The sequence below is a fragment of the Schistocerca serialis genome, chromosome 3 (assembly GCF_023864345.2).
Source record: "Schistocerca serialis cubense isolate TAMUIC-IGC-003099 chromosome 3, iqSchSeri2.2, whole genome shotgun sequence".
Classification (NCBI taxonomy): Eukaryota; Metazoa; Arthropoda; class Insecta; order Orthoptera; family Acrididae; genus Schistocerca; species Schistocerca serialis.
The window spans coordinates 772,571,689-772,595,340 of record NC_064640.1 but is presented as its reverse complement, the minus strand read 5'-3'; the positions used below and the strand labels follow the sequence as shown (position 1 = coordinate 772,595,340).

The 23,652-nt window shown below is 44.7% G+C and overlaps 1 protein-coding gene across 1 annotated transcript in view; it reads left to right on the top strand.

Annotated features, from left to right (window-relative positions):
* The window catches only part of LOC126471218 (putative cyclin-dependent serine/threonine-protein kinase DDB_G0272797/DDB_G0274007), a gene marked incomplete at its 3' end in the record, with an annotated part of 292,651 nt that overhangs the window by 173,231 nt on the left and 95,768 nt on the right, over positions 1–23,652 (top strand). The gene's annotated exons all lie outside the window — the stretch shown is intronic.

Below are 23,652 nucleotides of genomic sequence, written 5' to 3'. Positions count from 1 at the left end.
AAAAACGCCTTTGTTTTAATGTTTGCCACTCCAATTCACGTATCATGTCTGTGACACTATCTCCCCTATTTCGCGATAATACAAAACGAGCTGCCCTTCTTTGTACTTTTTCGATGTCATCTGTCAGTCCCACCTCATGCGGATCCCACACCGCACAGCAGTACTCCAGAATAGGGCGGACAAGCGTAGTGTAAGCAGTCTCTTTGGTAGGCCTGTTGCACCTTCTAAGTATTCTGCCAAAGAATCGCAGCCTTTGGTTTGCTCTACCCACAATATTACCTATGTGATCGTTCCAATTTAGATTATTTGTAATTGTAATCCCTAAGTATTTAGTTGAATTTACAGCCCTCAGATTTGTGTGACTTATCACGTAATCGAAATTTAGCTGATTTCTTTTAGTACTCATGTGAATAACTTCGCACTTTTCTTTATTCAGGGTCAACTGCCACTTTTCGCACCAAACAGATATCTTATCTAAATCATTTTGCGATTCGTTTTGATCATCTGATGACTTTACAAGACGGTAAATGACAGCATCATCTGCAAACAATCTAAGAGGGCTACTCAGATTGTCTCCTATGTCGTTAATATAGATGAGGAACAGTAGAGGGCCTATAACACTTCCTTGGGGGATGCCGGATATTACTTCTGTTGTACTTGATGACTTTCCGTCTATTACTACGAACTGTGACCTTTCTGACAGGAAATCACGAATCCAGTCGCACAACTGAGGCGATACTCCGTAGGCACGCAGTTTGATTATAAGACGCTTGTGAGGAACGGCATCTGGAAGTCAACTGTTCCACTTTCTGATTTAGTTAGCGCGATGGCTGTTTTTCTTCAGTTAAATACCAGAGGTAGACAACTTCATGCACAGCTTAATGTTTCTGCTTCTCCTTCACTGCTCAAAAAGTCACTCCGTCCAGATTACCCGAAACCTTTTAAAAAACGAGATGTAACCTGATAACGCATGCACATTTCGAAAACAGCTGTGCGTTTACAATGGAGCGGAAATAAATTCTGGAAGGGGAAAGCTGACAGCTAGAACCACATTTCCAGAATCTGTGCCGGCCGGAGTGGCCGTGCGGTTCTAGGCGCTGCAGTCTGGAGCCGAGCGACCGCTACGGTCGCAGGTTCGAATCCTGCCTCGGGCATGAAAGTGTGTGATGTCCTTAGGTTAGTTAGGTTTAATTAGTTCTAAGTTCTAGGCGACTGATGACCTCAGAAGTTAAGTCGCATAGTTCTCAGAGCCATTTTTGAACCAGAATCTGTATTGGAGTGTTTACACTACCAACCAAAGCTGTATCGGGAAATGGGTTTACGAAATCCGGTTTTGGGCGCCCCGTGTAAATATAGTGAACGTTTATTAAGTCCTCACTAGCTGTCACCGCGCTACTCGGCCGCCGTCCACTGCTGTGGGGCTTTCCGGTAGCTTCACGGCTGCAGACTGCCGTGCACCGTTTGGACGGCGCCGACACATGCCGCGTATAGTCGTGGAAATCTGTATAAAAGCAGGGCTCCTACGGAAGTAATATACAGTGTCTGCAGCGTACATGTATCGAATTTGTTATGAAAGCAGTAGTATATATATGACGTAAACGGTAACAACGGAACCGAGCGGGGTGGCGCAGTGGTTAGCACACCGGACTCGCATTCTGGAGGACGACGGTTCAATCCCACGTCCGGCCATCTTGATTTAGGTTTTCCGTGCTTTCCCTAAATCGCTCCAGGCAAATGCCCGGATGGTTCCTTTGAAAGGGCACGGCCGACTTCCTTCCCCTTCCTTCCCTAAGCCGATGAGACCGATGACCTCGCAGTTTCGTCTCTTCCCACAAACAACTCAACACAGTAACAACGGAATTACGTAGTTCCTTTCATAACATGAGTAAAAGAAATATGGTGTTGGTATTTCATGGATGGAAACTGGTGTAAAGGCACTCACTGTCCTGTTGTGTTATTGCATTTTTAGTACTTCCTAATTACTTCAGAAATTCTGTTCGGCATTGATTTTGCTAGAGTTTGTAGTTCTTGCAGTGAAATTGCAGCGCATTGTTATCGTATCGCTCATTTCAGCTCACACACAGCCTCAAATTGCCGTCCATTGCGATTAAGACGCCTTTGCAAGTATTCCCCAAAGATTTTAAGTGGTTCGAATTCAGGCTACGTGCAGGCCAGGGCAAGACCTCGTTATCTTTATCTTCAAACCACTATTTGGTTCTATGAGAACCATATACCCCTGCATTATCGTTCTGAAACATTAGACATTCGTCCCCTAGATCCTCATACATTCTAATCAATTTTGTTTCTAGGATCTAAGTGTACATAGAGTTCATTCTAACGTTCAGCCAAGCAGTGCATCATTTACCTTTAGTATAGAACGTTGCCCAAATCATAACACTTCCACTACAAAAAATTTCTGCTCGTTCTTACCTGCTGCTCTGTTCTCAGATCATGGCAGTCGTACTGAAATCCTTCCGGACCATCTAAGTTAAACTTCTTCTCATCACTGAAGATCGCTTTGTCCCAATCTCAAGTTCATCACGTATGTTTTTCAGCAAACTCCAATCTAGCCTGTTTATCTTTGGGTGTTATAGCAGGTTTCCGCAGTCGTGTCTTGAATGCAATGTGTTTCTCATCTGATAACTTCGTCGTACACCTCTGGCAGTTACAGTCGTCAGTGATTCAGCAACAAGTTGAGAAGAATGTTTTGTGGCCATTGCTTTGCGCAAAAGTAACCGTACCGATGCCTCAGATAGTTTTCTACTTTATTAATATGTTCCGTTCTATTCATATCGTGCGTCTACTGTAACGAAATTGTAACTCACTGTACTTCAGCGGTCAAACTTCTGTGCTATATGACTATTAGTGTGTCTGATTTCCTTTTACGCCCCGATTTTGCTTTTTCATCACGTGATACCTGTGTTCTGCGTGGCAGTGTCACAGTCGTGGTTTATGTCCACAATATGCACTGTCATTAATGGTGTCTGTATCCGTCTGCAAAAAAGGCACGTACGCATCCATTAACACCGCAAAGAGCCGACTGCCTTTATACCGAGTTCCACACTCTTGACACCTGAATTGTTGATGTCTTTCAATATTTGTGCTACTGACATCAAAACAATATTGCAATCGACACTGTTAATTTTCCTACAAGGATAATGCGTTTACACTGATTTCCACTACTATGAATGAAAACCGTTATACGGCTCTCCATGTCATGGCCGTGGGTGACTGTTGGACAAGTGTAAAATGGATGAGTACTTCTGACGGATTAGAAACGTGTAGCAAAAAGGAAACCGCACCCGGGTGCTCCTTGACTCTGCAGGTCATGGTTTTCGAGGCTATGGAGGTGTGTGACAGTCGTATCTGGATCTTTGATACGCGTAGCTTGTTTCGTAAATAACCGTAACACTAGGTGGGATCTTGGGAGCCAGTATCATTGTGCCAAAGGGCACAGTATCAGCTGGGTGGAATGATTGTTGGCCGGCCGTTGTGACCGAGCGGTTCTAGGCGCTTCAGTCTGGAACCGCGCGACCGCTACGTCGCAGGTTCGAATCCTGCCTCGGGCATGGATACGTGTGATGTCCTTAGGTTAGTTAGGTTTAAATAGCTCTAAGTTCTAGGGGACTGATGACCTCAGATGTTAAGTCCCATAGTGCGCAGAGCCATTTGAACCATTTGAATGATTGTTGTCTAAGACGTAAGTACGTCTAACCGTGACACTTGAGCTCGTAGAGGGCATGCCACTACGAAAGTGATTGGTGTACCACATTCGTACATGCGGTGCGTCGTGTTGATGTGCGACGTAACTTGCGGTAGACGAAAATCTAATTTCAGAAATCGATAATCGCTGACTTGTTAAAATCATAGGCCTGAAACGGTAATGCCAGTCCGGACAAATATTGGTTTACCGAACGTAATTTGTTTCTCACGAACGGAATATGTGAATCAGTTGCTCAGATTACGTCTGCACGACGAATAAGATTATCAGTACCGTAGTAATGGTGGAACATTATTACATGCCAACATTTTGAAGACTTGTAATAGATAGAGAACCTTCGAAAGACACTGTCTTAATCTTGTCCATAGAATTAACGAATATTTTGTCACCAACCATAAACAGTCTCTGAAGTTCTTTGCCACTAAAATTGAGAATGGCCGTAGCAATTTACAAATGTAGCGGCTGCACTGGGCGTAAGGATGTTGCAAAGGAGCTCGATTTTGTCGATTCGAAAAGTTTAGAAGTATGTATGAACCTTTTTCCATCTGCTAAATATTAAATGTCTTTATCGTCGAATAAATGAAGTGACTGACTTCCAGATCAATCGAGTGCATCTTCCTACACTTCACACAAAACCACTTCGTCCGCATAGCAACATTTTAAAAACAAATTGACAACCCAGTTACGCCTCAAAGCGATGGAGCGCTCACATGGAGCGAAAACCGATTGTGGAACTGAAATCCGACAGCCAGAATGGCATTACCAGAATCTGCATAGGGTGTTTAAATGTACAACCAGAGACATTGGTAAATAGCTTTTCGGTGTACCTGATTTCGGAGCCTCTGTAAACGTAGCGTGTGTTTGCTCGGCGCCGAAACGATTTTACGTTCCCTGCTCTCTCTCTCTCTCTCTCTCTCTCTCTCTCTCTCTCTCTCTCCCTCCCCCCCCTCTCCCTCTCCCTCTCCACCCTCCCCCCTCTTCCTCCCTCTCCCCCTCCCTCTATTCCTCCCCTCCCCCCGAGCCCATTCGTTCATTCCGTCGTACGGGTTCCGCTGTTTTCATGATTTGGAAGATTTTTATTTTAACTCTGGCGGGATGCCCTTCCTGCTGCCATAGTCGTCAGTTAAACTTTGCTAGGGAAGTCAAGCGCACATCTGTCTGTGAACTGTGTAAACTATTTGTGTACCGTATTTTCTGATATGGAGATTAGCCCAGCTTCTGCATAAACGAGCGTGGAAAACCGCCTAAAACCCACACTCAGGCTGGCATGTGTAATCAGACCAACGACCGTTTATAGATTCGGGTCTGGCTAACCTACCTTTCCGCAAGCTAGCTCGCTGCGTGTTAAGCTATGCAAGGAGGAAGTTTCAGCTACCCAGTTCTTCGGAGGGAAAAAAGAGCTTTTGCTTTATTCTTCTGATTTCCATTGCGCAAGATAGCTTATCTTACCTCAGAAATGCTCCTACGAAGACTGCATGAAGGCTATTTATTATAATATTATAACACCAAAAGGCTCCCAATTACTGACAGTAGTACAGGGTGTCCCACATAAAACCGGTACATCTCACGTACTTGGTAATTATCTCTAGTCGAATTGCTTGTGAAGTGGCAGACTGTCTCGAAAGTTGACTACACTGCCTTTTATCGGAAACCGTGTGTTCGTGCGTCAGTTTTTGTGAGAATCTCATATTGTCGAGTTGTTACAGAAATGGGGCGGTTTGCATTAGAACAGTGATTTGATGTTGTGGAGTGTTACGTAAAGACAGGCTCCATCAAGAAGTATAAAGAAATGTTTCAAGCGAAATATTCTGGTAACAAACTCCCCACGACCAGCACTATTCAAAATCTGAAGGGCTGTAGGATCCGTTCAGAATGTACAAGGAAATGGGCGACCGACAGTGAGGACACCTGAAACTCTAGACAGAATTCGCGTGGACATTATAAGTCCCCGCGACTTGGTAAGGAGTCAATTGCAGCACGTTGGTGTGTGTGTGTGTGTGTGTGTGTGTGTGTGTGTGTGTGTGTGTGTGGTGCGAGAATTGAAATTTGAGGATCGGGAAAAAAGAGTTCATTATTGTAGCTGGCCGTTATCATCAATTGTTAACGGTTACTCGAACTCCTTGATTTACAGCATGTCAGCTGAGACCTGGTTTCTTTTGTCAGGTTATGTAAACTCCCAGAATTGCAAACACCGGTCGCAGGACAACCCACATATAATGCATGAAGAACCTCTCCGATCAGAGAAGATAGGTGTTCATTGGGAGTTTTCCGGCATTGCCGGATATCTAGAGATCTTTGACTCTTCATATGCACAATTAACAGATGCAGAGAGGCTGTATGCAGTAGTCCAACAAGGTGTTGCAACCATTCACACATTCAGCCAAAGTATGGCCCACATCACCAACGTGTTCCCTGAAGACAGACTTGTCAGTAGAGGCCTCTGGCTCCCAACCTCCCCAGACTTAACATCGTGTGATTTTTACTTACGGGCACTCCAAAAAGTGAAATGTATGCTGACAGTCCTCGCACAACAGTCGATCTTAAACAGAACATTACTAGAGAAATTAACAATATTGCATCTCCAAAATTACAGCGAGTAATATCACACGAATTCAGTGATGCCTGGATGCCCATGGTCGTCATTTCCAGCGTCTCTTATAAACAGATAACTAAATGACAAACTGCCTGTGGCTTCTGTCTCGGGTTCTTCGGCCGACGTTCGTCTGATGATTTTCCTGACGTTTCACCAGCACGACTGCCTGGCATTGTCGAAGATTCACCCTCCATAGGTGGTGAACTGGATCCGAGCTCGCGGCCGCAGACTGTACGTACCTGGCGTGCCAACGTCCAAGGGATTCTCCGCGGTCATGTCCGGTGCGGTTCTCCTGTTGCTCCCTGCAACAGCCGTTCGCGGCAGCACGAGAAGCCAGGAACCTACGCACACGGACCGATACCTCCACAAACTATCAAATCACCACCCGAGCCAGAAAAAAGGCATGATTATTACGCTCGTAACGCGAACAAGACGCAGCACCACAGACGCGAAATGCAACGGTTGGAAAGTGTTCTGAGGAGCAATGGGTATTCTACAAGTTATATTAGAAGTATAACCGAGTCAAACACTCGACGAAGTTACGCGTCAGGAAAAGAAATGTCAGGTACAGCCTTTCTGCGATACATTCCCAGAGTGACAGACAGAATCGGCCGTATATTGCGCAAGGAAGGCGTAAAGACAATTTACAAACCGACAATGGCGATTAGAGAGTTTCAGATCGGCAGAGCATAAAAGGGACCCACTTGCAATGTCAGGAATATACCGCATACCACGCACATGCGGATAGGTTTATTTTGGAATGACTGGACGATCAATCAACACCAGGATCACAGATAATAAGCGGCAGTGCAGGTTGGGACAGGTGGAGAAATAGGTCGTGGCAGAGCATGCGCTATGTGAGACCGCCCACGTAGTAAAATTCGCCGACGCACAAGCTCTGGGATACACAAATACGAGAATAGCTTCAACAAGAAAGAAGAAAGCCTCATGGTAAACGGATCCTGGCTTCCCTTGCTGTAGCGAACGACCATTGCAGGTAGCAAGAGGAGAACCGCACCGGAAATGGCCGCACAACGGGAATTAACAGATGGTGAACTCGGATTGCTAGTTGGAGCTAGACATAAGACATTCGCCGGCCGTGTTGGCCGAGCGGTTCTAGGTGCTACAGTCTGGAACCGCGCGACCGCTACGGTCGCAGGTTCGAATCCTGCCTCGGGCATGGGTGTGTGTGATGTCCTTAGGTTAGTTAGGTTTAAGTAGTTCTAAGTTCTAGGGGACTTATGGCCTCAGATGTTAAGTCCCATAGTGCTCAGAGCCATTTGAACCATTTTTGAGACATTCCATTATGTAAATCGTTAGGGAATTCAATATTCTGAGCTCCACAGTGTCAGTAGTATGCTGAGAATATCACACTTCAGCCATTACCTCTCACCACGGACAATGTAGTGCCTGGCGGCATTCACTTAACGGCCAACAGCAGTGGCGTTTGCGTATAGTTGCGAGTGCTAACAGACTAGCAAAAGGCTGCGTGAAATAACCGCAGAAATCAATGTGAGACGTATGACGAACACATCCTTTAGGATAGTGCGGCGAAATTTGGCGTCAGTGGGTTGTGGCAGCAGACGACCGAAGCGGTGCCTTTGCTGCAGCGCCTTTCCTGGGTCGTGACCATATCGGTTGGATCGTAGACGACAGGAAAACCGTGGCCTGGTCAGATGAGTCCCGATTTCACTTGGTGAGATCTGATGGTAGGGTCTGAGTGTGGCGCAGACACCACGAAGCCATGTACGCAATTTATCAACAAGGCACTGTGCAAGCTGGTGGTGGCTTCATAATGGTGCAGGCTGTTTTTACATGGAATAGACTGGGTCCTTTGATCCGACTGAACCGGTCATTGACTGGAAATGGATATGTTCGGCTGCTTGGAGACCATTTACAGCCATTCATGGACTTCTTGTTCCCAAACAACGAGGGACTTTTCATGGCTGACAATGCGCCAAGTCTCCGGACCTCAATTGTTGGCGATTGGTTTGAAGAACTTTCAGGGCAGTTCGAGCGAATCGTTTGCCCAGCCAAATCGCCCAGCACAAAATCCTGCAGTGTAACGCTTTCGCAATTGTGGACGGCTGTAGAGGGAGCATGGCTCAGTATTTCTACAGTGGACTTCCAACTACTTGTTGAGTCCATGCCACAATATTAGGAGGTATCCCATGACGTTGATCACCTCAGTATATAGCAGACAAAAGTTTTGGTTCTAGGCACATGCTCATCGAACGAAAATTGTAGCTATTTTCTGACAGAACGATGTTGCAAGAGGGGAAGAAAATGCAAAGATGAAAATGTTATGCTGATGAAATAATGTGTTCATTATAGGTTTGATTATCTTGTCTGCAGTTTTCATTGCAGGTCATTCATTATCACACTTTGCCGATTTCCTTTCCACTGCTAGTACGACATTCGCGTCGCTCATTAGCTCTTGTACTCGAGCCACGAGTTTCTCGCCCTACCCTAACACCAAATAGCTGCGAAGGTCACGAGGAACAAGCGAGCACGACGTGCGTAGGCAACAGTATTCACCTTTCGCAGGTAGTGTGGCTCATCGACTATTACGGTCGATTCACACTGGACGCCAACGTTCGGCAGGCAACGGCGCCGCCCTTTGGCACTTTGTGACCGGTGCAACGGTTACACGCAGGCTATGTAGGCTACAGATAACGGGTCGTACCACAGAAATTTGAAATAAAACTTGTCACTAAAATGTACTTGATGAGCATAAGTACAACGTTTGACAGCAGTTTAACAGCGCCACAGTTGGTCACGCCCATGCAGAACATATTTCAAAAATATTTTAAAAATAGTTGTAGTTGTCTGAATTGAATAAATTATGTATCAATTGAAAGGGGAAAGTCTTTAGTAAAAAATTGAACATTTTATAATTTTGAATCTTTTCGTAGCTCCTTAAGGCTTCGGTTTGATTCGTTGACCGTGCTTTACCCGTAAAATTCTGTAAAAACTGCGCGATATATTTTGTTGTGTGCTGCTTTTTACTTGAAACATTAAAGAGTCAGCAATCGTGATTTACTGTTTGTTAAAGCAGTTCTGAAACAATGGCTGCTGTTGAATTGTAATTTTTTCTCAAGGGTACGCACTTCCTTCTGTAATCGGTTCAATAGTTATGCACGTTGAAGCCACACGTATATAGGGTGTTAGATATTTCCTTTTACGTGCTTCCAGGGATTGTAGTCGTGACCTAGTAGACAAAGTTTTGATGTGGAACCCAAGTCAGGAACGATCACTTCCAAATCTCCCGTTTCCCATCACGCACACAGTGGAGAGAGTGCGTTCTGGCCTGTGTGCTCTACAGGAGCTCATGGCATAAACAATGTTTCGAGTACTCGTGGTCGGGTTCTCTTGTGCGTGACGAAGGACGACCTCTTTAAAGTCAAGAGTGCGGCACGTCCATGGAGCACCACAGTCAACCCTTCTAACAGCGAACGTACCAGTTTCTCGCAGCCTTGTTATAGTCGGACGAAAATTGTATGTGATGTCATAATTACAACAGGGACTGAAGATGCCCCACTTCTCAGTAAAAGACTTGCCCCCTAAGACAAGGAAATGATAATAGAAGCCGAAATTGCAGGAACTGGAATCGTACCAACGTTCCCGCACATATTAACGCAACCTGATAGCATTGCCTTTTTCCGTCGATTAAATATCGTCTTTCCCGGTTGTTTCGGAATTACTGCGACGTCTTGATCGATCTACTCTGTCAATAAATATTGCTGCTGGCGGAATATTTTTGTTGCTATCGATTGCATCGTCAGTTCTGTTTAAGGGGTACGTTATCACTATTTGTTCTTTCTGTTCATACGCAAGAGAGAAAAAAAATTTCGTGTGGCAGTGTTTACTGGGAGAACCCGTGGTTCGATCGGGCAATTTAACATTCCCATCCGGTGGGAGGTTCACCATCAAGTGTCACATGCCCTCACTCCACGAGACACTGATAAGTGGTTTGGATTTTAACCCAGAACATTTGCCCCACGGCTGATCATCTTGAGCTGTACACCACCACCTCTCCTCCCGTCGCCGGCCAAATACTGGCGTTGAAAATTTCTTCCAACAAGGGATTCGAACCTACTACCTCCTAGTCGATCTGACACGGAGCGATTATTATTGATGATGATCTGTAGTTATTCACATATGTAGCAATATAAATGAAAAGCTCAAAAGTGTGGATGTTGTACAGTATTAGTTTATTTCTTTTACCGGTTTTTGGCTTACAAGGCCTATCATCAGACTTCAGCTGACTATTGTTGTCAAAGAGGATACAATACTTGTGAACAACAATGAGAATGATATTACACGTGGAGAAGGAGGTGCAAGGACAGGGTAAATGTCATCTTGAATACTGGAGTGCTAACGTTTAAATGAAAATTCGTGCACGGATAGCCGAAACTGTTAATGCGACCGCTGGTGAAAAGCAGATAATCCGGCTTAGTCTCTGTCCGGCACATATTTTCACTATCGTCATTCTAATATACAGTCGACGGTGGTTCATATTCGCAAGTGCGAATACATTTCCTGTAATGATTGTGAATGTCACAGTGAAACGGTAAAGAAATGTGAAGGGAAAACACGAGAAAAACGTTAAAACTGAACATCGAAAAAGTGAGTGTGTGTGTGTGTGTGTGTGTGTGTGTGTGTGTGTGTGTGTGTGTGAGAGAGAGAGAGAGAGAGAGAGAGAGAGAGAGAGAGAGAGAGAGAGAGAGACCACACGTGACAGCAATTCCCGACGAAAAAACCCTTCCGGCAGGATATTTGCTGCGTCTGATGAGGCTCGCGCAATGCTTCGTGTAATTATTAAGAGTGTCAATTTTCTACGAAGATGTTGTGTCTATATTAATGTGGTGGTCGCCATTATGAAGACCTCGTTTAAGGTAAAACGTTATTGATTAACCTATACGTTACCTATGCTGAACTTAAGGCATGTATGCAGTGATCGTACTCGTACTTGTTGTTCTTGACATTCCAAAGCTTTCACTGGATCGGGATTACTTCCAACATCACAGATTTCTAGTCCAGAGTTCTTGTATTTCGGCTCGTCTATCGGGCTCTTCAATTTGTGCACCAACTTTTGAATCACCCTGTATATAGATTTGTGATTGTGAAGTACATCTACCAAGAAGCGAACGAAGAATCAGTAGATATGTAACAATGTTTAACATTTCGGTACAGTTGCGAAGCTGCGTGTTGGATCTGGTCTCATCTGGCCTAGGTTTCAAACGCCAGAGCTTCCAAAGATATTTCCATGTCAGGAGCACTGGCGCGGGATCCACTGATGGTTGCGAGGAAAGGTGAGGATCCGTGTAAGGGGAAGCAGTGGTTCCACCCTCGAATCATCATTAACGTTCGGGAGAGTGGTGCACTGTTGTAGTTAATGTTCTTGTTTTCAGTTCTAAGACTGGTTTGATGCAGCTCTCCACGTTCGTATCTCCTGAACAATCCTCTTCATCTCTGCATAAGTACTGCAGCCTACATACCTTCGAATCTGCTTACTGTACTTATCCCTTGCTCTCCCTCTACAATATTTGCTCCCCACACTTCTCTCCATTATCACACTGACGATTATTGATAACGATAACTCAGGATGTATCTTCTTTTAATACGTTCACACCGGTTCTGAGAAATGTTTCTCGCTATGGGGTGTATTCATGCTTCCCGTCACCTGGCGGCACTGCGTTTCCTGTTTCTCGCCGTGGGGGCGGAGGTCGTATTCAAGCGCTCTAGGCTACTATTGTAATAAAATGGTTCAAATGGCTCGGAGCACTATGGAACTCAACTGCTGAGGTCATTAGTCCCCTGGAACTTAGAACTAGTTAAACCTAACTAACCTAAGGACATCACAAACATCCATGCCCGAGGCAGGATTCGAACCTGCGACCGTAGCGGTCTTGCGGTTCCAGACTGCAGCGCCTTTAACCGCACGGCCACTTCGGCCGGCTACTATTGTAATACATTGATATTTTATTTTGAAAGTGGTGTAAGTCCATTCTTTTAAAAAATAAGAAATCACAGAAAATAATTTGAAACTAGTTCATTGCAAATTATGTGATATCTCATTTGTTCAGGAAACACTCGCGTAGAAGGGTCGCACAGATGTTCGTGGCGCCTGACTGATACGTAATACATCATACGGTAGTGTATTGCTGGTAGCATAATAGGAAAAGTCGAGCTTGAGCTATCTGTGGTATACGCCGCCCGATGGGAGGACCTAGCGAGAGCCACCGGTGGTACACGCTGGCATGCGTGTTAAGTTATGCCATAAATTTCGTTTTTTCCCGATTCGATTCTTTGCCTCTCCATTAGTTATCCGACCTGCCCATTAATCTTCAGAATTCTCGTGTAGCACCACATATCAAAAAATTCTACTGTCTTCTTACCTGAATTGTTTATAGACCACGTTTCACTTCCATAAAAGGCCACAGTCCAGACTAATACCATCAGAAAAAACTTCCTGACACTTAAATTGATATCATACGGTAACAAATGCCTGTTTTTCTTGCTATGGCCAATATACAATTTATATCTCCTCTCTACTTCAACTATCATCAGTTATTTACCTGCCCAAATAGCAATACTTACCTTCTACTTTTAATGTCTTCATTTTGCAATCTGATTCCCTCAGAATCGCCAGATTTCATTCGATTACAGTCCTGTACTCTTGTTTTACTTATGCCGATGTTGATCTTATAAACTGTTTTGAAGACATTATTCATTCTATTCAGCATCTCTTACGACTCTACAGAATTGCAGTGTCATCGGCAAAGCTCAGTGTTTCCACTTCTTCTCCATGAACGTAAATTCCCACTCCAAATTTATTCTAGGATTCCTTTGCTGTTTGCTCGATGTGCAGGTTGACCAACATTGAGGATATGCTACAATACTTTCTCATTCTCTTTGCAACTACTGCTTCTCTTTAATGCCCTTCAGCTCCTAGAACTGCAGGTCGGTTTCTGTATAAGTTGCACATACCTTTTCGCTCCCGTTTACCTCTGCTACCTTTAGAATTTCAAAGAATGTATTCCAGCCATTATCAAAAGCTTTCTCTTAAGCTTCAGTTGCTATAAACGAAGGTTTGGCTTTTTTGAACTCATATTCTACGTCGTAGGGTCAGTACTACACGCGTGTTAGTATATTTCCCCGGAACCCAAACTGGTGTTCCCCGAAGTCGTCTTCTACCATTTTCCCCATCTTCTATAAATAATTCACGGAAGTATTTTGCAAGAGTGAGTCACTAAGCTGATGATTCGGTAATCTTCACAACTGTCAGCGTCTGCCTTCTCTGGAACTGGAATTATTACATCTTCCTTGAAGTTTTGAGGATATTTCGCATGTTCCATGTATGTTGCACACTAGGTAAAGTAATTTTGTCGCGGCTGGCTCTCCCAAGGACGTCAGTAGTTCTGAGTGAGTGTGTGAATTCCTAAGGGACCAAAGGCGGGAGGGGCCGCGCAATCCGTGATACGACGCTTCTAACCACGCAGCAGTAGTTCTGAGGGAATGTCATCTACTGTACGGACCTTGTTTCGACATAAATTTTTCAGTGCTCTGCCGAATTCTTCTCTCAGTATTTTATCTTCCAACTCGTCCTCATCTACTTCCAGTTCTTTTCAATTGTATAGCCCTTCGGCGTATTCCATCCACCTTCCAGTGTATCTTCCTTGTTTAGTACTGTTTTGCCTTCTGAGCTTCTGATATTCATACAGCTGCTTTTCTTTTCTCTAAGGGTTTCTTTAATTTTGCAATAGGCAGCATCTGCCTTTCCCCGACATATCGATGCGTCTGCATCCTTATCGTCTAACCTTTCCTGCGTTGCCATTTTGTACTTCCTCTGTCTTATTTTTTGGACTTGCGTATTCGCTTTTGACTGCTTCAAATGCTGCATTTTTTTATTTTCTTCTTTCTCCTAGATTCAATATCTCACGTGTTATCCAAGGATTTCTACTGCGCTCCATCTTTTTGCAGGTTTGATTTTCCTCTTCAAAGCTACCTGTTCGTCTCCAGTTGTGTTCCTCTTCAAAGCTACCTGTTCGTCTCCAGTTGTGTTTCTTTCCTCTGTTTGTTAGTTGTTGTCTAATGCTCCCTTTGCAAATCTCAAAAACGTCTGGTTTTTTCAACTTATCATGTACCATATCCTTAATTTTTCTACATTTCTGCAATTTGTTCAATTTTAATCTGCAATTCATAATCAAAAAAATTACAGGCGGAGTCCACCTCTAGCCATTGAAATGTTTTACATTTTAAAACGTGGTTTCTAGGCCTCTGTCTTATCATTATGTAATCTATTTGAAAACTTTCAGTATCCAAAGCCATTTCCACGTATACCCACCCCCAGGGGCCTCACCGCTCTTTGCTAAGTACGTGCTTGGCGTCCACGGGGCCCCAGCCCTCGCAGCACCGCTTCTCTTACAGTGCTGCTTGACCGAGCGAGGTGGCGCAGTTGTTAGACACTGGACTCGCATTCGGGAGGACGACGGTTCAATCCCGCGTCTGGCCATCCTGATTTAGGTTTTCCGTGATTTCCCTAAATGACTCCAGGCAAATGCCGGGATGGTTCCTCTGAAAGGGCACGGCCGACTTCCTTCCCCCATCCTTCCCTAATCCGATGAGACCGATGACCACGCTGCCTGGTCTCCTTCCCCAAACAATCAACCAACCAACCGACAGTGCTGCTTGTCTCCTCTACTTCTGCCCTTTCCCCCTCTCTTGGGGCGATGTCTCGTGCCTCCATGGGCTCATGAAACTCATTTGCGTTGGTTTACTTGTAGGTCTCTTCTCTCTTGTACTGCTCTTTCCCTATACTGTCCTTTCCCTGTATCGCTCCTTCCCTGCACTGCTCTTTTCCCGTATCGCTCCTTCCCTGCACTGCTCTTTTCCTGTACTACCCTTTCCCTGTCCTGCTCTTCCCTCGTTTCCTCTTTCCTTGTTTCTTTCTTTCTTTCTTTCCTTGTTTCTTTCTTTCCTTGTTCCTTTCTTTCCTTTTTCTGTTCTCCTTTTCCTCCGCTGTGGCGTTTGAGGCCATCCTTCCTTTCTTCCTTTCCTTCTTTTCTTTTCTTCTCCTCCCTGTGTGTGCCTGACGGCCACCCACGCGATTGACACGTAGCAGGAGACTAGGTAACGGGTAATTCCCAGCCCCGGGTTGGCATGTAGGGCCCGCACCTACCCCCTGGTACAGGCCAGGCCCAAGGAGGGGTGATTGCCTGAGCTGTTACCTTCCTCCTCTGCCGATTGTTCCCTCCGTCTGTCGTTCGGGAGGTGTGACGTAAGGTGTGGACAGTCACCTAGGGCGGGCGCTCTTCTTTGGAGGGCCCGTGCTGGAAGGAGCGCTACAAAAACTACGTGCGCAGTGCCGTCGCACTATTAAGGAAAGTAAGAAAGCATGCTGGGTTTCCTTCACCAGCTCGTTCGACAGTTTTACTCCGTCCTCTCTCGTTTGGGGTGGCCTGTGCCTGCTTTCTGGGACTACCGCCCACTCTTCGATCCCTGGTCTGACTGTGGTGGTAAACGTCGTAGTCGACCCTGTCGATGTTTCCAACAGTTTGGGCCAGTACTTTGCGAAGGTTTCAAGCTCCACCCACTACCATCCTGTCTTCTTCCTCGGAAACAGGTGGAGGAGGCTCGTGCAATCTCTTTTCTTTCTTTGAATCGAGAATGCTACAATACTCCTTTTACAATGAGGGAGCTCGAACGTGCGCTCTCCTCATCCAGGTCTTCTGCTCCTGGGCCCGATACAATCCACGTCCACATGCTGCAGAATCTTCTTCCTGCGGGAAAACGCTCTCTTCGATACCTACAACCGTATTTGGACTGACGGTGTATTCCCCACACTTTGGCGTGAAGCTATTATTGTTCCCCTACCTAAGCCTGGTAAAGATAAATCTCTTCCTTCCGGCTATCGTCCAATTTCCCTTACCAGCAGCGTTTGTAAGGTGATGAAACATATGATCAATGGTCGATTGGTCTGGTGGCTTGAGTCACACCATGTTCTCACTGATGCTCAGTGTTGGTTCCGAAAGCGCCGCTCAGCGGTTGATCATCTCGTCACCCTGTCGATGTTGATCATGAATAATTTTTTGCGGAAGGGACAAACAGTGGCAGTTTTCTTTGATTTGGAGAAAGCCAATGATATCTGTTGGCGAACAGGCATTCTACGTACTATGCACACATTGGGCCTTCGCAATCGTCTTCCCACTTTCCTCTACGCCATAGCCATCAACCCCATTATGGACTGCCTGGCATTTCCGGCTCTCTTTTCGTTGACGACTTTGCTATTTATTGCAGCTCCCAGCGGACGTGTCTCCTGCAACGCTGTCTTCCGCGTTGTCTGCACCGTCTCTATTCGTTGTGTCACACATGGTTTCCGCTTTTCTGCTACTAAATCCGTTTGCGTCAACTTCGGGCGGTACAAGGCGTTTCTTCCACCGTTCTTGCGACTGGGCGAAAATGCTCTCCCGTTCGTGGAGACAACGAAGTTCTTAGGGCTGACATTCGATTGGAAACTCAGTTGGTCTCCCCACGTGTCCTACCTGGCTGCACGCTGCACCCAGTCCATAAATGTCCTTCGTGTATTGAGTGGTACCTCTTGGGGAGCTGACCGGACTGTCCTCCTCCGTCTCTATCGATCTCTTGTCCGCTCCAAGTTGGATTATGGATGCATTATCTATTCCTCCGCACGGCCGGCTATCTTACACCGTCTAAATACATCATTTGGGGATCCGTCTCGCCACTGGTGCCTTCCGTACTAGCCCTGTTGAGAATATTTACGCAGAATCCGGTGAACTACCACTGTCATACCGGCACTACATCCTACTCAGTAGGTATGCGTGTCGGCTTTCTTCCATGCCCGGCCACCCAACCTTTGACCCTTTTCTTGATGACATTCTTGACCACCAGTACGAGATGTACGTTTCTTCTCTGCGGCCTCCCGGCGTCCGCTTTCGCCCCCTTCTTCAGCAGCTGCAGTTCACACTACCTGTCACTTTCCTAATGTGGGAGAGCCCTTCACCACCTTGGCTTTAGACAGAGGTTTGTGTTCGTTTTGACCTCAGCTCGTTCCCGAAGGATTCGACTCCCGAGCTGACCTATCGCTGCAAATTTCTCGAACTTCGCTCACAACTTGCCGATTGCATATTTTTGTACACTGATGGTTCCAAGTCCGCCCAAGGTGTTGGGTGTGCTTTTGTTGTGGGGGCTGATAAATTTCAATACCGGCTTCTCGACCAGTGCACAATTTTTCCAGCAGAGCTTTTTGCCCTCTATCGGGCTGTTCACTACATCCGGAGGCACCAGCTCACTCGCTGTGTGGTCTGCTCTGACTCCCTCAGTGCCCTTCAGAGTCTAGATGATCCCGATCCAGTCCACCCCATCGTTCAACGGATCCAAGACTGCCTGCATTTGTTCCCGGGTGGGGGAACCCAAGTGATTTTCATGTGGGTTGGTGGCCATGTTGGTGTGCCTGGGAATGACGCTGCTGATGCTGCAGCTAAGGCCGGAGTCCATCTCGGTTGGCCCGCCTCTTACTCTGTTCCCTCGAAAGATATTTGTACTATTCTCTATCGGCGTACACGTCACTTTGGCATGACCATTGGTGCTCCCTTCATGGGAACAAACTAAGAGAAGTCAAACCTCTCCCAACAGCCTGGTCACCTTCCTTCCGGCCGTCTCGCCGTGAGGAAGTAATGTTAGCTCGGTTGCGAATAGGGCACTGCTGCTTTAGTCACCGCCAATTGTTGATGGCGACCCTGCACCCAACTGTCCTTTCTGTAGCCAGCCATTAACAGTCAAACATTTCCTGATCCTGTGCCCCTATTTTAGCCACTTACGTCTCAGGGTCGGGCTGCCGCCCGATTTATCGGACATTTTAGCGGATGACGTGCGAGCTGGTCGCGTATTAAGTTTTTTTTTTTTAAAAGCAGTAATGTGACACAAAAGATTTGATTTCTACCTGGTGACTCCGGTGTCTTGTCGACGTCTTTTAAATACTCTCCCGTAACGTCTTGACGTTTTAGGTTTGTTTTTTCTTCCTTTTTGTATTGGACCTCGCAGCGGTTTTCTTTTACCCTCGCGGTCCCAGCATTCTATGGTCCTATACTGGGCGCTTATGACCTTAGATGTTTTGCGCCCTAAAACCCCCACAAAAATATTCACGTCACCCTTCTCTTCCTTTTTTTACTACCGAATTTCATTCCCCCATCACAATTAAGTTGTCGTCGCCCTTACCCATGCGAATAATTTCTACTGCCTAATCACACATTCTTTCAATATAATCATCTGCAAAGCTAGTTGGCATCTAACCTTGTGTTATTGTGTTGGGTTAGCTGTGTGTCTAGCTTGGTTACAGTAATGCGTTCAGTATCCTATTCTTAGAAACTCGCCCGCATTGCTATTTTCTTATTCGTTATTAGACCTACTCTTGTATTACCTCTGTCTGATTTTGTATATTTATGGCTCTATACTCAACTGGCCAGAAGTCTGTTCTTTGTACCATTGCCTTCTGCTAATTCTCACGATATTTTACTTCGACCTATACATTTACCTGTTTAAACTTTTTATCTACCTACCCGATATAGCGGTATAACATTTCACGCTGGGACCTGTAGTATGTCAGTTTTGTTTTTCCTGAAGAAGAACCCTCCTGAGTAACCCCCGTCCCGCCCATCGAAATTGAGGACTATTTTACCACCAGAATGTTACCCAAGAGAATATCATTATGATTTAACCATGCAGTACATCTACACGTCCTCGGAAGAAGTTACGGTTTTAGTTCCACTTGCTTTCAGCCGTTCGCAGTACCAGCACAGGAAGGCCATGTTGGCTGATGTTACAAGGCCGGATCAGTCAGTCATGCAGATTTGCCCCCGTGACTATCGAAAAGCTCCTCTGGGACTACGTGTTAGTGAGGTCCTCTCCACCAATAGCTCTCTGTTGTGTTTGCTCGTATGGTACGGGTATCAGTATCGTTGAGGCACACAAGCCACAACCATGTCGGCAATATGCGTGGTTCATGGGATGTGGATCAAAAAATATGGAAGAGAGAGCAATACACATATTACCCACTCCTTACTATCAACAATAAATTACGTATACAATCCTTCTCGTGTATCAGTCTGTCCATTATTGAAAACCATATCGAAGTTCGTGCAATAGTTCCTGAAATTAGCCATTACATACAGACAGAAAAACGCGTCGAAAGACTTTATAAAATATCTAGATATGAAGTGCTAGATGTAAACAAAATAAATCCAGAAAAACTTACACTCCTCGCTCCCTAGTGAATAACTACCCCAGTTAAGAAGCAGCATGCCGTTAAATGTGCGAAGAAATAGAACGTATATTTCATTAATTGGACTGAGGAATTAACGGGCGTACTTTCTGTTCCGTTAAGTAACAGAGCCTTACTTCACAGTGGTTGCGCCTTCCTTCTCACTTTCTACCGGACTTTGTGTCGGCCTTAAAGCGGAATCTCAGATGGAATCACAACTGTGTACGTTATACTAAAAACTCCCAGTCGTGCTCCAGTAGTCTTGTTGACGGTATTTCCACTAAGTTTCTCCGTACAATGGGCAGTCAAAATCACCTGTATCTCTCGCAGCTTTACCCCTCGCCATTCATACAATATGTATTGTTGGCTGATATTTTCAAATTAATGTATTTTAAAAAACAGAATTGCGATGCGTCCTTCCCTAGGCTTCGATCCTAGTCGTAAACCTGTATGAGAGGCAAATGCTCGGCGTCGACAGAGTTAATTTTTTGCATTGAGTTAACATGCCCTTCAGTGCGTACGGGCGGAAAATTTTATCTGTTAGAATTTATTTTATTGAAGCGTGGGAATGTTGGCTGGGATAGTTTTTCTTCTCCCTTACAGGCAGCAGCAGAGTGGTTCTCATTACTCGATAGTCTGGGCACATTCGAAATGGTTTTTTAGTTTTATTTTGTGAGTGAAGCGATATAGATCGCTTTATACGTTTAATTATAATGAGGTTTCAGCGTCTACCATCATCATTCCACTTACCAAAAATTAAAACTGGAAAATCAATGCGCATTATCAAATTAAATAAAACGAGCACTTAAGCGAGACGTCAACCGCCAACTCTGCTCAAACGTTTCCAGAAATACAACTGCCAGTCGATAGATAGCGCTAGGGGAAGAAGAGAGACGTTGCCATCGTTTTTTCGGGTGGCACATACAAATACTCGTAAGTTAAATTATAAAACACGATTTAAACGGATACGGTTGCACAGTAATGAAATAAGCTTATCTGATCACAGCATTAAATCTAAATATAACAATTAGTATTCATTGTATCACCGTTATTGTCAAATGTATAACTTACATCAACTCTATAAAACTTGATTTTTAATATATTTTGCCTTAACATACTGTTGTGATTGTAAAAACTGTCCCCTAAGATTTGAAATTCGGTCAAATATTGTACTAAGTGTATTGTTGTCGTTGTTGTTGCCGTATTGAGTCCAATGGCTGTTTTGATGCAGCTCTCCACGTTATACTATCCGCTGCAATCCTCTTAATCTTGGAATAACTACTGCACCCTGTCTAATCTTCTGCATCACCACTTTTCAAAGGTTCTATTCTCTTCTTGTCTTAACTGTTGTCGTCGACTGTCAATTCTGTACAAAGCTACACCTCACACAAATTCCTTCAGAAAAGACTTCCAAATGCTTAAATTTAGATGAGATGCTAAGATTCCTCTTTTTCAGAAACGCTATTCTTCCTGTAGTCATTATGCATTTTATATCCTCTCTACTTTTGCATCATCAGAGGACAGACATATAGTTCACTCAGCTGTGCAGGATCATATAACCACACCAGGAAATGAATTTGTGACCAGACAAGTATCCACACAATTTGTGACTATACAAGTATCCACACAGATGGTGTGATGATGTCTGGAGCAATTATGGACAGTCAACTTGATAACTGTGTAGTCCATCAACAAAGGAAATAGCTTACAAAACAATCGTTCGACCAATACTTGAATAATGATTGTCAGTATGGGATTCATAAGTAGGATAACAGTGGCATTTCAGACGAGATAACAATCGTATCTCAAAGTCACTGATAAGATATAAGGGAGGGTATCAAATTACTCATCCGGTGTCGCGTTACACACTTGGGTCACATATTCAAAGTGTGCACCGCCCCCCCCCCCCCCCCCCCCCCCCATGGGAACTACCAGGCATTGATAAAGGTCACCCAGGGAAATGTCACACACCTTAGGTAATTCAGTGAGTTATCTTCAAGGTTATCCAGGGGATGCACCTGACATACCCACGCAACATGGGCAAGTGGATTACGTATATTCATGGTCGTGACGTACCTCGATACTGGTCACGTATTGTACAATTTGTGAGAAACCCATGGACTAGTGAGAGCACATTAAAATGGTGGTAAACCCATTGACCAATAAGATTCGAGCTCTCCTTTATCATTCTTTATCAGTAGTTCAACTGAGTAGGCCTATTCATTCAAGGTCTGAGCATCATGGAGGGAAGACGTGGTTCTGGTTTGCTATAAACAATAGCAAATTAAGTTCCGGATTATCAGCAATAATTTTCTCTCTTTAGTTCAGTTTAGTGACCCTAGTCAGTTGTGCTGTGATAGTGAAAGGGTCATGTTCTTCTGTAAATAATTACACTAATAATAAGAATAACTTATTGTTTATTGACAATAATTCTTTCTTAATGTTAACAATTTTTGTGTGTTTATTAACAATAGTAATTTCTTAATTTACGGCTTATTTACAAGGTTAATTTACAATAATTTATTTATTCTTGTAATTTAAAAGATTGCGTATATACATGTACATACATACAAAGATATTGAAGAGGAACTTAAATACTATGTTTCCCATTTTGTTTCTATGTACACTCCTTAATCTTTTATACAATATTTACATTTTCTTTGTGATCCTTCTACACACACACACACACACACACACACACACACACACACACACACACACACACGACCTGTATAGGTTGTTGAAATCCAGTAAAGGATGTAACTGAAATCGTCAAATGGCTTGGACTCCTCCTCAAAAAAATGGCTCTGAGCACTATGGGACTCAACTGCTGTGGTCGTAAGTCCCCTAGAACTTAGAACTACTTAAACCTAACTAACCCAAGGACATCACACACATCCATGCCCGAGGCAGACTCCTCCTCACTCATTTGCGAGTTATTCGCCGTGGCTTACCTGTACAAGCACTGGCAATGTGCCTCGCAAATCCCGCATTCGAGGAACAGCAGCATATCAACAGCAATCAACAGTTTGACACTGGCCCATGTCTTCCTTAACATCGCATCCCGCGAAAGCTCTGGTGCAGTGAAATTGAAGGCAGGGACCAGATAGTACGTGTCAAATTCCTGCCGAACATTGTCTGTGTGCTCATGCTCCGCAACCATTAAAGGTAGTGCCTCTTAGTTCACTAGAGAATGTGGTTATCTCGGGCAATGTGGTTTTGTGGAGTGTCTCTATACAATCCGGGTATTCGTAGGGAAATACCTCCCCTCCCTCCCCCTCCCTTCGTCATCACTAGCTGATTCATTGCGTCATTGGGATGATATGTAGCTCTAGTGATATTCATATCTTCCTAAGACATCATCTCAGCAAGTTTGCAGAGATACATGTGCATGAAACTGAGTGAATCCATATTCTTGGCATGACCCTCTTGGGAAGGGAGACGTTCTCCTTAACAGTGTCAGGAACGACGGTAACCTTATCATCCTTCAACCCGAAATCACCCAAGTGCCGAACGAGGAAGTGGGCATCATACCAGCTCAAATTGTAGAAAAAGACGAATATTTGCCGTGGCAGTAGGTGCTTCAAATTGCATGCATTGTGAGCTGCACTGCGGAGCTTTCCTGTTAGATGACAGTGATCTCTACGTGGATATCCCACCACAAATATGACACTCAAATGCCTGCTCACACAAGGCATTATTCTCCTCCGAGTTGGTCATGGGGACGTTATTGAGGTAAATCCCGTCAACTTCCTAAGTAAGTATTTCAAGCTCACCGGGCATATATCTCGTGGGACTATCCCTGACGTAAGATTCGAATTTGTTGCAACTGTGACATACCAGCATACAGCTTGATATGCTATCAGATTCAGTACGTACCGTTCTGTGAAGGTAGTTTGGAAGGTAGAGGAGTTGATTTCACAATGCGTCACAGGAGCTAGGAGTCACTACAAGTTGGTGTGAACGACAAAGAGACATCGCTCCTCGTGGTATGTGTTCTTAAACTTTTAAGACCTTTTTATCCTAGGTAGGCACGTTCACAGGTACAAGTTCCTG